Source organism: Triticum dicoccoides, chromosome 7B, assembly GCF_002162155.2.
Source record: "Triticum dicoccoides isolate Atlit2015 ecotype Zavitan chromosome 7B, WEW_v2.0, whole genome shotgun sequence".
Lineage (NCBI taxonomy): Eukaryota > Viridiplantae > Streptophyta > Magnoliopsida > Poales > Poaceae > Triticum > Triticum dicoccoides.
In genome coordinates this window covers 653,772,070-653,783,719 of record NC_041393.1, presented here as the reverse complement: position 1 = coordinate 653,783,719, position 11,650 = coordinate 653,772,070, and the positions used below count along the sequence as shown (strand labels likewise).

Genomic DNA, 11,650 nt, shown 5'->3' with positions numbered 1-11,650 from the left:
TGGACTTGATGTTACTAAGGATGGCAATGGGTAGGGTATGGGCAGGGTAGAGCAATACCATACCCATACCCGTATAGTGGATGGGTACAAAATCCTACTCATACCCGAACCCATGGGTATATAACTTTACCCATACCCATACCCGACGGGTACCCGTACCTGTTGGGTACCCAGCGGGTAAAACAAATAGCACACGAGTTGTTCACATTTTTACACTCATTGATAGCACATCTGACAAAAAACAATTATATTAGCTCAGTAACAGGTAGATGAGTACAACATACTCATAAGTCAATAGGAGTAGAAAAGTCATATGAAAAATTAATGATTAATTGACGACAACTTAATATTAGTTCACAAGCGGGCAGAGTATCGGTATACCCGCGGGTACAAGATTATACCCGTACCCTACCCATGACTTAATGGGTAGGGTATGTGTACTACCCATGGGTATAAAAGTGTGCCCATACCCTGCCCATACGGGTACGGTACCCGCGGGTACCCATACCCGTGGGTAAAATTGCCATCCTTAGATGTTACTACTGAAGTTACTCCCACTGTGGCTAGTCTTAGGAATAGGGACTAGGTGTGCTAGGCGTACGAGTTTGGAACAACTGTTTTCGTCGCTTGAAGATGGACACGCCAACTGCAAGCTGGTAGTACTCCCCAGCAGCTATTTTGAGAGGTACGGGATGGTTGCGAATCACGTGACCTAGTCGGCCCACATGTCAGGTTGTGGCTATTCCTTTTGCAAAGCACTAATCGGGGATGGTCCTGCTCCAGATCAAGACGGGCGTCTTCCTCCTCCAGATCCAGGGTCCTACCCCATGGACTTTCATGCAAGCGCAGGCCGATGCAGGAGACAGGTAATGAAAATCCCACCTGAGTAAGCTCCCAATAATCTCCGACATGGAGAGGTGAGTTTCTGAACCATGGTCCACCCGAACCTATAGTGGGTGTCGTAGGATATACTATTGTTTCACATGTGGATCTGTTCCCTCTTAGAATTCAAAATTTTTCGTTAGCCTTAACCTTCCCGAACCAGCGTTAACCATTGAACATACTAGTAGGCATGTGTGAGCTTATTTTATTTCGAACAAGATGGGCTGGCACAAGTACCTAAGAACTGTAGCACTTTTTTTAAAATAGCTCGTGAAAATCGAATTTTTGTCCTGGCAATTTTTAATAAAATCTGAAATAGACTGAAGCCCTCCGGTATTTTAATTCATACGAAGAATAAAGAATTTTGCAAGGATAACTAAAGTTGTAAATCTGTACTGACATACTGCAGCTCGTCAAAATCAAAGTTTTGTCCTCACAATTCTAATAAATAAATATGTACTAACACACTGTAAATCTAAAAAAAAAGTATGCCGCGTCCACATATATGGTTGAGTTTTACAGCTTATAAAAGAAGCATGTGCCAAAATCAGACAACAACGGGAATAAACAATAAAAATAAAACAAGAAAGCTCCCTCATCTACTGGGAATAAACAAGTATGAATAGTGTTGGTTCATAGGAGACAACATTCGCATGGTTCGAAAGAATATGGTATTTTATATTATACCTATGGTGTTAGCATCTACTAGTAGGTTTATTTAGCAGCTGTAGCCCACCTAATCTCCCTTTTAATGACTCCCGCCATAGTTTATCTTACCCGCTGTGCACACATCCCGGTAAATTGTATCTAGAGATGAATGGCCCTGAGCATAGGTTCGGGCAGACCATGGTTCTATCCAGCATTTTCGCTCCAACATGCGCTAAAAGGGAGGATTAGATCTTCATGTGTCCCAGTTCAAGTCAACGGTGGTTCCTAAATCCTCTAAGTGGCAATTTTTTGCAGGATTAGCCATGGGCAGTTGGGGCATACTGCGGCGGCGCGACCTATTGAGTCCTCGTAGGCTTCTATTAGCATCGCGGAGGGGGACATTCGCCGTGTCAGAGACGTCTGCAGCGCCGGCGGCAATGCGGGATTTGTTGGTGATGACCCGGTGTTGCAAGTGTGCTCTGAGGCTACGAGTGGTTGGACACGCAGGTATTCCTACGCAACCTGGTCTATTTTTTACGTAATCTGTGCAAGTTTGATCTCAGGCGTATCCTACGTTGCGCGGATACTTCAAAAAGTGCGCGTATCCAGCCGGATACTGCCCCGATACTCGGATACTGCCCCGATACTTTTCGATACGTATTCCGTAAGTATCCCTCGATATTTTGATATTAAAAAAAGAAAATAATGTTTGATACTCCTAGGATACTTCTGCGATACGTTTTGGATACTTGAACCCCTCGTTTGACGTGAAATCCCCTCAATAATAAAGGCGCCTTTGAAGATTCCCAACATGGGCGTGAGTTTATGTGAAAACATGTCTGTCAATATTTTTTATTCAATTGAAAGGTGAGCAAGAGAGAGTCGATGCATTGATTGAAACAGCAAACCTGGTCAAATCTCACGGCCAATTAATAAAAGTGGACTAAGTGCAAGAAAATAAAGGGGTAATCTTATTGAGGCATGCTTTGACCTAGAATCTCCTTAAATTTTTTTCTTCATATTTATAATAATTAATATTTAACATCTATATATAAACGTATCCCCGTATCCATGTTTTTAGATAATTGACGTATCGGGCGTATCTCCATATCGCGTATCCAATACGTATCCAAGTATCCGTGTAACGTAGGGCGTATCTAACTAGCTGATTTATAGTTAGCTGTTGTAATTCTGTTTAGTGGCTATTAGTTCAACTAGGGAGCTAACTGAATTAGGGGAAACGTGATTTACTGTCGACTTTGTGTATGTGTGGGCGCGTTGTTTAGTTTAGCAGTTTTGTATTGGAAAGGAAGCTAGTAAAAATAACTGGTGTGTGTTATCTCTTGTCTTGCTGCAATTTTAGCTAATTGCTTTCATTTACCTCCGGTTCACGGTGTGAGTACATGTGTCTGATCTTTAATTGTTGTGGAATATGTACCAATGGATTTGTGTTTATAGGCTGAGAAATCACTGGAAGTGTGGCTTCTCTGCTGTTATAAAATACCCATGTATGTTAGTGAAATTAGAAGGAGGCAATCTCAAGGTTATCTGCTGTGTTTTTTTAATACGGATTTTGATTTTCTTTTCTTGCAATCTACTGAAATTATTACTCCCCGATCTAACAGAGTGAGGAACTGGATATTTGATGTACCCAAGAAGATGTACATTCTCACTCATGTGATGCTTTGGCATGTGAAAAATGAAGCAAGGTTCAGATATGGGAGATATTACAAAAGTTCCAAGAAAGATGCCCAAGTGTGGTAAATGTGGAGTGATCGGACATCGTCAAAATCATGGGGCAAGCGTGCAGATCCATTTGAGCCTAATTTCCTTAGCTTTTGACATGGTCCCGTTTGATTTGTGTTTTTATTCAGACTTTGATTCAAAATGTATTGTCATTATGCGAACTGATATGTTGGGCTTGCCCATGGGCTAGGCTTGGGCCTGAGTTTTGAGCCCACCAGTAGGGCCTGGACGGGCTTGGGCTTGGCGTATTGGCATTTTAAGGAAGAGGCCCGGCCCATGGCCCTAAGCCCTAAGGGCTTTTTAGGGCTTTTTACCAGATGGGCCGGGTTTGGGCTTGAAAAGTAGGCCCAGTGATAGGGCCTGGGAGGGCCTGGGCCTCAGTTTTCTGCCGTGGGCTTTTTCAATCCCGGCCCGGCCCGGCCCATGGCCAGATATACTGCCGGGATACAAGCGCGGGCGAGCATCTACGGGGGACAGCGCGCGTAAATACCGTAAGGGATCTGATGAATATAGAAAACAGACGGCGTTGATATGGTCCATAGAGTGCTCGTCCACCGTTCGGCATTTTCGCCCTACAAACATTCTATTTAGGATTGACTTATCTTTTCTAGGGTGGCCGGTAGGGCTGCAAGAAAAGCTCGAGGCTCGTGAGCCGCTCGAGATCGACTCGTTTTTTGGATCGACTCGAGATCGACTCGAAAAGAAATGAGCTGAGTTTGAACACTTTATGTAGCTCGCCCAAGATACGGGCCGATCTTGAGCCAATATTGGCTCGCTCAATTTTAGCTCGATAGCTCGACATAATATCATTTTGTTAAATGATCATGTCATGTATTAAATGGAAATAAGATAATTTTTTACCATATATGATGCCCATGATTTTTCTCCAATTTATTTACCAGCAAACATGGAAGCCCAATTAAGTGTGGAGAAGATTTTGGCCTAATTTTGGCACACAGTCGACTATGTGTTAAATATCCAGTTTCTTTGGCAAAAATCCCAGCATATGCACCTTTGTTTTCTATGGACTAGTAAAAAACAAATATAATATGATGAATATTCATTCGTATCATTGAAACTAATAAATTGTAATATGCAGGTCAGTTGTGCTTCTTTGGTACCGTGATGGAGAGAATTAGTTCAAGTTCTACAACAACTCGAAGATCATCTCCGGCCTATGCTGCAACTTTTTATGATATTTGTTTTCCAAATTATATGTCTGTCATGAATCGTTATCTTATGTCGATACTAGACTTTTGGTTGTGAGAGAACAAATCAAACTACCTTGAAGAAATTTATAGTATCATGGTCTTGATTGGAATAATATTTTTAGTGATTTTCTTATGTCATGTTGTGCCTTATCTAGTTGGAATAATCGCTACAGATTTATAATTTTTACCATCTCATTTTGCTCGAAACTAGCTTGAGATTGACTCGAGATCGTTACAAGCTAAGCACGAGCGGACGAGCCATGTTCTACAGCTCGATCTTGAGCTTCACTAAGTTTGAGCTCGCTCGAATTTTAATATGAGTTGAGCTGAGCCAAGCCCAACTCGCTCGAACTCGACTCGTTTACAGCCTTGCTTGGAATGGATCTTCATGTGGCCTCTCGCATCCTTGGCGGTGTTGGTTGGTCGGTGGTCGCCTGCGGTGGAGTAGAGCCGCTTGCTCGGGGAGAGGTGGTGAGAATGATGCCAATGTGCTTCTTCGATGAGGTTCTCCTCACGGTGGTGTGTGTGATGCATCTCGTGTATGGCTTATCAGCGGGTTGTGATGGTTTAAAGCTCTCTTCTTCTTAATTAATGGATTGAGCCCAAGGGCTTCGATTTAAAATAATCTAGAAAACAGTTACAACAATTCAAACTATAATCTGAAATATAACTCAATAATAATGAAAAGTGAAAGATCGAGGATGTCGCCTAGAGGGGGGGGGGGGTGAATAGGCGCTTTAAAATAATTACGGTTTAGGCTTGAACAAAAGCGAAATAAACCTAGCGGTTAATTTGTCAAGCACAAAACCTACAACAACTAGGCTCACCTATGTGCACCAACAACTTATGCTAAGCAAGATAAGAAACTATGTGATAGCAAGATATATGACAAAGAACAATATAGCTATCACAAAGTAAAGTGCATAAGTAAAAGGGCTCGGGTAAGAAATAATCGAGGCACGCGGAGACGACGATGTATCCCGGAGTTCACACCCTTGCGGATGCTAATCTCCGTTTGGAGCGATGTGGAGGCACAATGCTCCCCAAGAAGCCACTAGGGCCACCGTAATCTTCTCACGCCCTCGCATAATGCAAGATGCCGTGATTCCACTAAGGGACCCTTGAGGGCGGTCACCGAACCCGTACAAATGGCGACCCTTGGGGGCGGTCACCAAACCCGTACACTTTGGTAACCCTTGGGGGCAGTCACCGGTACCCGTCAAATTGCTCGGGGCGATCTCCACAACCTAATTGGAGACCCCGACGCTTGCCCGGAGCTTTACACCATAATGATTGAGCTCCGAACACCACCAACCGTCTAGGACACCAAGGCACCCAAGAGGAACAAGCTCTAGGGTGCCCAAACACCCAAGAGTAATAAGTTTCTCAAACTTCACTTCCACGTATCACCGTGGAGAACTCAAACCGATGCACCAAATGCAATGGCAAGGGCACACGGAGTACCCAAGTCCTTCTCTCCCAAATCCCACCAAAGCAACTAATGCTAGGGAGGAAAATGAGAGGAAGAACAAAAGAAAAACACGAAGAACTCCAAGATCTAGATCCAAGGGGTTCCCCTCACTTAGAGGAGAAAGTGATTGGTGGAAACGTGGATCTAGATCTCCTCTCTCTTTTCCCTCAAGAACTAGCAAGAATTCATGAAGGGATTGAGAGTTAGCAAGCTCGAAGAAGGTCAACAATGGGGGAAGAACACGAGCTCAAAGGATAAGGTTCATTGGGGAAGAAGACCCCCTTTTATAGGACCTCCCGAATCCAACCGTTATGTGCCCAGATCGTGCACAAGCGGTTCTACCGCTTGGAGGAGCGGTACTACCGCTTAGCACAGTCAAAACAACCCAACGAGAGAGAAAACATGAGTTTTTGGTCCCGAGCGGAAGTAGCCACGGAAGTAGCCGCGGTAGTACTGCTCCAAGCGGTAGTACCGCTCCCGAAAGTGGTAGTAAAAAATTACTTCCGCTCTTGTCCACGGTAGTACCGCTGCAGCCTTTTCAGAACACCAAAACTGACACAACTTCTGCAAACGGACTCCGAATTCAACGAAACCAAGTTTGTTGGAAAGCTAGCGACAAGGGCTAACAAAATCTTGAAATAAATATCAATAAGAAGCAAATTAGAAAAGGCCCATAAGAAAATGGTGAGAACCCTTCCTCGGATAAGACCGGTAAAACCTCCAACACCGAAAACATCATAGAAGACGCATGCGAACTCCGTTTTCGATGAACTCAAGCTTGTCATCAAGATGACCATAAGCTATAAGACTCACAAAGAGAACTAAACAAGAACCAAGAAAAAAGATGCAAGGATGCAATGGTTTGAGCTCTTTACTAACGATACGATCAAGCTACCAACTTGAGAGCCCCCGTTGATAGTACGACAAACGATCCTATAAACCGGTCTCCTAACTACCACCATGAGACCGGTAAAATAGAAAACCTATCAAGGGAAAACTTTTGCCTTGCACATGGTCCACTTGAGCTAGATGATGACGATCTCGACTCCCTCAAGTTGGACCACCTTTCTTAATTGCGTTGGCTCGATGAAGACTAGATGATTGCTCCCCCATAGTCCACTATGGGTGAGCCACTCTTCGGCTCATCTTCACAAGTCCATTGACACCACAATGGATGGAAAGATTCAAGCACTTGATCTCTTCATGATGCTCCACTTGAACTTGCACACGGCAATCTTGATGACGATCACCACTTGATGTCATCCTTTCCATGGGTTGTATGATATCTTCCTCTTGATGCAAGCCCATGGATACGTACCTAACCCCACATAGAACTCTCACATAGACCATGGGTTAGTACACAAAGTGCAATGAACAATGCTTACCATACCATGGGATCACTTGATCCCTCTCGGTACATCTTCTACGCTTTGTGAGTTGATCAACTTGATTCACTATTGACTTAGTCTTGATCAACCTTAAATCTTTGCAACTCTCTTTATTTGGATGATGTATTGAAGGTAAACATGATGATCACACAACCTTCTTCTTCAAGACATGCTTGCAATAAGCTCAACACTCGCATGACCAATCTTTCGATAATTCCTTAATAGCACCTTGGTCAACTCATAAACTCCTTGAAACCAACACATGGACTTCAAGAAAAGCCTATGGACAAATCCTTCAAATATAACTCAAGACAACCATTAGTCCGTAGAGATTGTCATCAATTACCAAAACCAAACATGGGGGCACCGCATGTTCTTTCAAAAAGTTTGTGCTACACTTAGTTGTTAGAAAAGAATATCATTTGTGCCTTCTATTCTATAGACTCATGAGTTTCCAGAACATCAGTAATTTACCCCGGAGGTCATTGGTTTGATCTGAAATATGAAGAAAAAGTGTCATCTTGCTAGAACCGTTCCCATGTTCAAAAGTTCACTTCTGCTTCGGTAAAACCCTCCTAAACACATCAATGTAGGGCATCTCTCTATACCCCTTCATAATAAAGGGTAGGACGGTCTTTTCAAAAAAATACATTGCCCATGCCGATACACAGCACGTATGTACTTCCCGTACATGGCCCGGGCCGGCCCATTGGCTGCGCTGCGCAAGCCTCGTTGGTATGAAGTAAAATGTTGACAAAATGTCTGTCTAGATATCGAACCCAAGACCTCACGCTCGTAAAGGGAGTTCCCAACTGGTGTAGCCAGGAAGTCCCACCGACTAATGTGCTACGCGAACTTATATGAACTAGTGATAGGTCCGATTTCTTAAATAATTTTTAAATTGTATTTGAAATTCCGAACACTTTTGAAAAATTGTGAATATGCGAACACTTCCAGGGAATCTCAAAACAATTTTGGCAAAATAAGAACAAAATTTAAAGCATGAACTTATATGAACAAATGATGCCTTAAATTGCTCATAAAAGGCCATGAAAAATTGGGGCAATTTCAAGGATGTAGAGAAAAAACATGGACTCACACGGAGCCTACTAACGTATCAGGACACCCTTCGTTCAACATGGTCTATTTTAGGACATCGAAATTATCCTAACTTTTGCAAGCAGGTGGCCATGCCCATGGTAGGCATCCATGTCACATTTGAACAATTTCCAATAATGTATGCATCTTGCGACAACGTCCGGCCATTTATCATCTTTTTTATCGAAAAAACTCCAGAAAATGCAAAGTTTATCGTAAACCAAAACAACTTGGCAAGGTGCCCTAAGTTGGTCATGCAAGTCAATGTAAAAAATTGGATCTATTTGACGAATGTCGAAAAAAACACTCTCAGACATGCTTCATTTATGGGCATGTGTCAAAGGACACCAATTTTTGGCACCAGGTGGGCATGCCCATGGTAGGCCTCCTTGCCAGGTTTAAACGACTTCCTACACCATATGCACGATGCATCGCGGCCGACCATTTATCGGTCTTTTTGACTGAGAAAACTCCAGAAAATGTAAAATTTGTCGAAAACCAAAACAACTTGGCAATGTGCCTTGAATTGGTCATAAATGGCCATAGAAAACAATTAGGGCCATTTCAAGGATGTAGAGAAACAACATGCTCTCAAACGGACCCTTCTGTCCTACCCAAACAGTCTCCATTGAACATGGTCCATTTTTTTGACACGTATAAAATGACCGCAAGTTTTGGCACCAGGTCGGCATGCCCATGGTAGGAACCCATGCCTGGTTTTGAATGAATTTCGACATCGTATACACGTTGTGTCACATCCGGTCATTTCTCGACCATTTTTCACCGAGAAAACTCCAGAAAATGCAAAAATTGTCGAAAATCCAAACAACTTACATGGTGTCTTGAATTGGTTATACAAGGACATGACAAAATTGAGGCCATTTGGCGGATGTCGTAAAAACATTCGGGTTATTTCAAGGATGTCGAAAAAAGTTTACAACTAAAAATTTCACAAAGTTAAAAAAAATTCTTTGTTTGAAGAAAGTTCACTACTTTGGAAAAAATCATGAAAATTGGGAAAGAGTTAACGAGCTAAAAGTTCATTCATTTCAAAAAAAGTTCACAGCTAAAAGACTCATGACTTTGGAAAAAAGTTCACAGATTTGAAAAAGTTTACAAATTTGGGAAACAATCATGAAAATAGAAAAAAAATCAGCAATTTTTTAAATAAAAGTTTGTGAAATTTGAAAAAATCCCGTGAACTTGAAAAAAGTTCACGAGCTAAAAGTTCATGCATTAAAAAAAATCATGGCTAATAAATTAACAAATTTGAAAAAAGTTCACGAGCTAATCCTATAGGGGTAGAGTTCGAGGCCCACTGCCTGCACTAGTTTTTTGAAATTTAAAACAACGGAAAAAATTAACTGGGCCGAGCCCATGAAGAGGCGGGTGTGGGCGCGAACGTAAGGCGTATACGTCCTGGCGGGCGACCCATAATATATACGAAAGTGGGTATGATATATCAAAAACAAAAATCCAAATCGGTGCCCAGGCTCATCTGCTCCCCGCCAGAAAAAATTTCAAAATAAATACTAGAAAAATTCAAAAAAATCCAATTTTTTTGGTGTGGTAGATAATTTGATGCGTGAGGTCCGCTCCAAATTTCAACTCATTTGGATATCTGACCAGCTCTCGGCAAAAAAGAGAAATCGGGTCAAATTAGCGCGTGAACAGTAAACTTTTTTACAGACCCCGATTTTATCTTTTTTGCAGAGAGCTGATCAAATGTCCAAATGAGTTGAAATTTGCAGCAAACCTCACGCACCAAATTATCTATCACCCAAAAAATAGATTTTTTTGAATTTTTCTAGTATTTGTTTTGATTTTTTTCGTCAGCGCGGGTGCAGCTGAGCCCAGAAGCAGAACGCCGCAGTCATATCAAAAATCCATATTACCCTTTATACACTTAGTGAGGGGGTGCACCGAAGCGGGTGTAACATGCAGTTTTGGCAATTCCTCGATTGCATCCAAGAAACATTCTTGTAATTGGCAATTCCTCCATTGCATCCAAGAAACATTCTTGTACCAGAAATTATCAAGTACTATCTTTGTCCAGGTTTATTGGTCGTCATCCTATTTCATGTCAATTTTAATCATATATTTAATTAACAAAATGTTAATGCATGTGATAAAAAATGATATCACTAAAAATTATGTTCAAATATAAATCTAATGATATAATTTTTTATGACATACATTAAATTTTTATTAGTTAAATTTTTAATCAAAATTTGGTACAAAATACAAAGGAGGCCAATCAATCAGGACAGAGATAGTACTGTAGTGTATGGTTTGGAGCCATTAGTTCTACGTACATTTGTTGCACAGACCTGTGAACTACTCCCTCCGTTCCATAATATAAAAATGTTTTTGACACTAGTGTAGTGTTAAAAACGTTCTTATATTTTGAAACAGAGGGAGTAGTTTTCTATTATCAAAAGTTTACGAGTACACATCGCTTCAGTTTCACAAAAACGCACAAATCGTCTTGAGACCACGAGTAACTCGTGTAATACAGTCATCAATTGCAGCAAATTGAAGTATAGTTGTACTTTTTTTTTTCTCAGTGCCCTTTCTTGTACAGAGTGTTTGAGCAAACAATGTAATCTTTTTTTGATCGAGAAAGCTAAGTACCTGCTGACTGGTGGTTAGCGACAGGCACGCACGCTTCCGTCATCCTCGATTGTTAGCTCATTTTTTTCAAAAAAGTAGTGGCAATAGGAATCGAACCTCGCATCTACAGACTCGCTACAAACTTTGACTATACCCGGTGACCATCTCAGCCAGCAACATGTTTATGTTTGGAGGTGCGCTAATTTTGTAGATACTTGATTACCGTGAGTAGGCCACTGCTATAGTGCAGCCCTCTATCTATAGTGCAGATCTGGCGAACATAATTTATCATTTTTTCCCTCTCCAGATCCTTTTGTTCGCCAGATCCGATTTTCTTGCTCTCCTCCCGATCCATTTTTACCCTCTCCAGATTTTTTTTTCGTTCGAGATTTTTTCACGCAAAAATTGGTGTGAACAAGAGAGGATTCGATCCTTGCACCACTAGTGAGCCAACTCAACTAGCCTACCACCTGACATACGATCCCTTTCGTGGACAAAAGAAAGTAAATGGGCTATTTAGCATGTCTCCTCTACTACGTATGCATAAAAACGAGTTAATTTAGTGTTCGGTTTTTTCCGTGCTTAGGTACCCC

General features: G+C 41.7%; 1 long non-coding RNA gene across 1 annotated transcript; it reads left to right on the top strand.

Moving 5' to 3' along the window:
* The first annotated feature begins 787 nt into the window (after positions 1–787).
* On the top strand, positions 788–3,441 carry LOC119335291. The gene is made up of 3 exons (XR_005161798.1): positions 788–866; positions 1,846–2,037; positions 3,156–3,441. It is a non-coding gene; the product is annotated as an uncharacterized LOC119335291 (long non-coding RNA).
* The last annotated feature ends 8,209 nt before the right edge of the window (positions 3,442–11,650 follow it).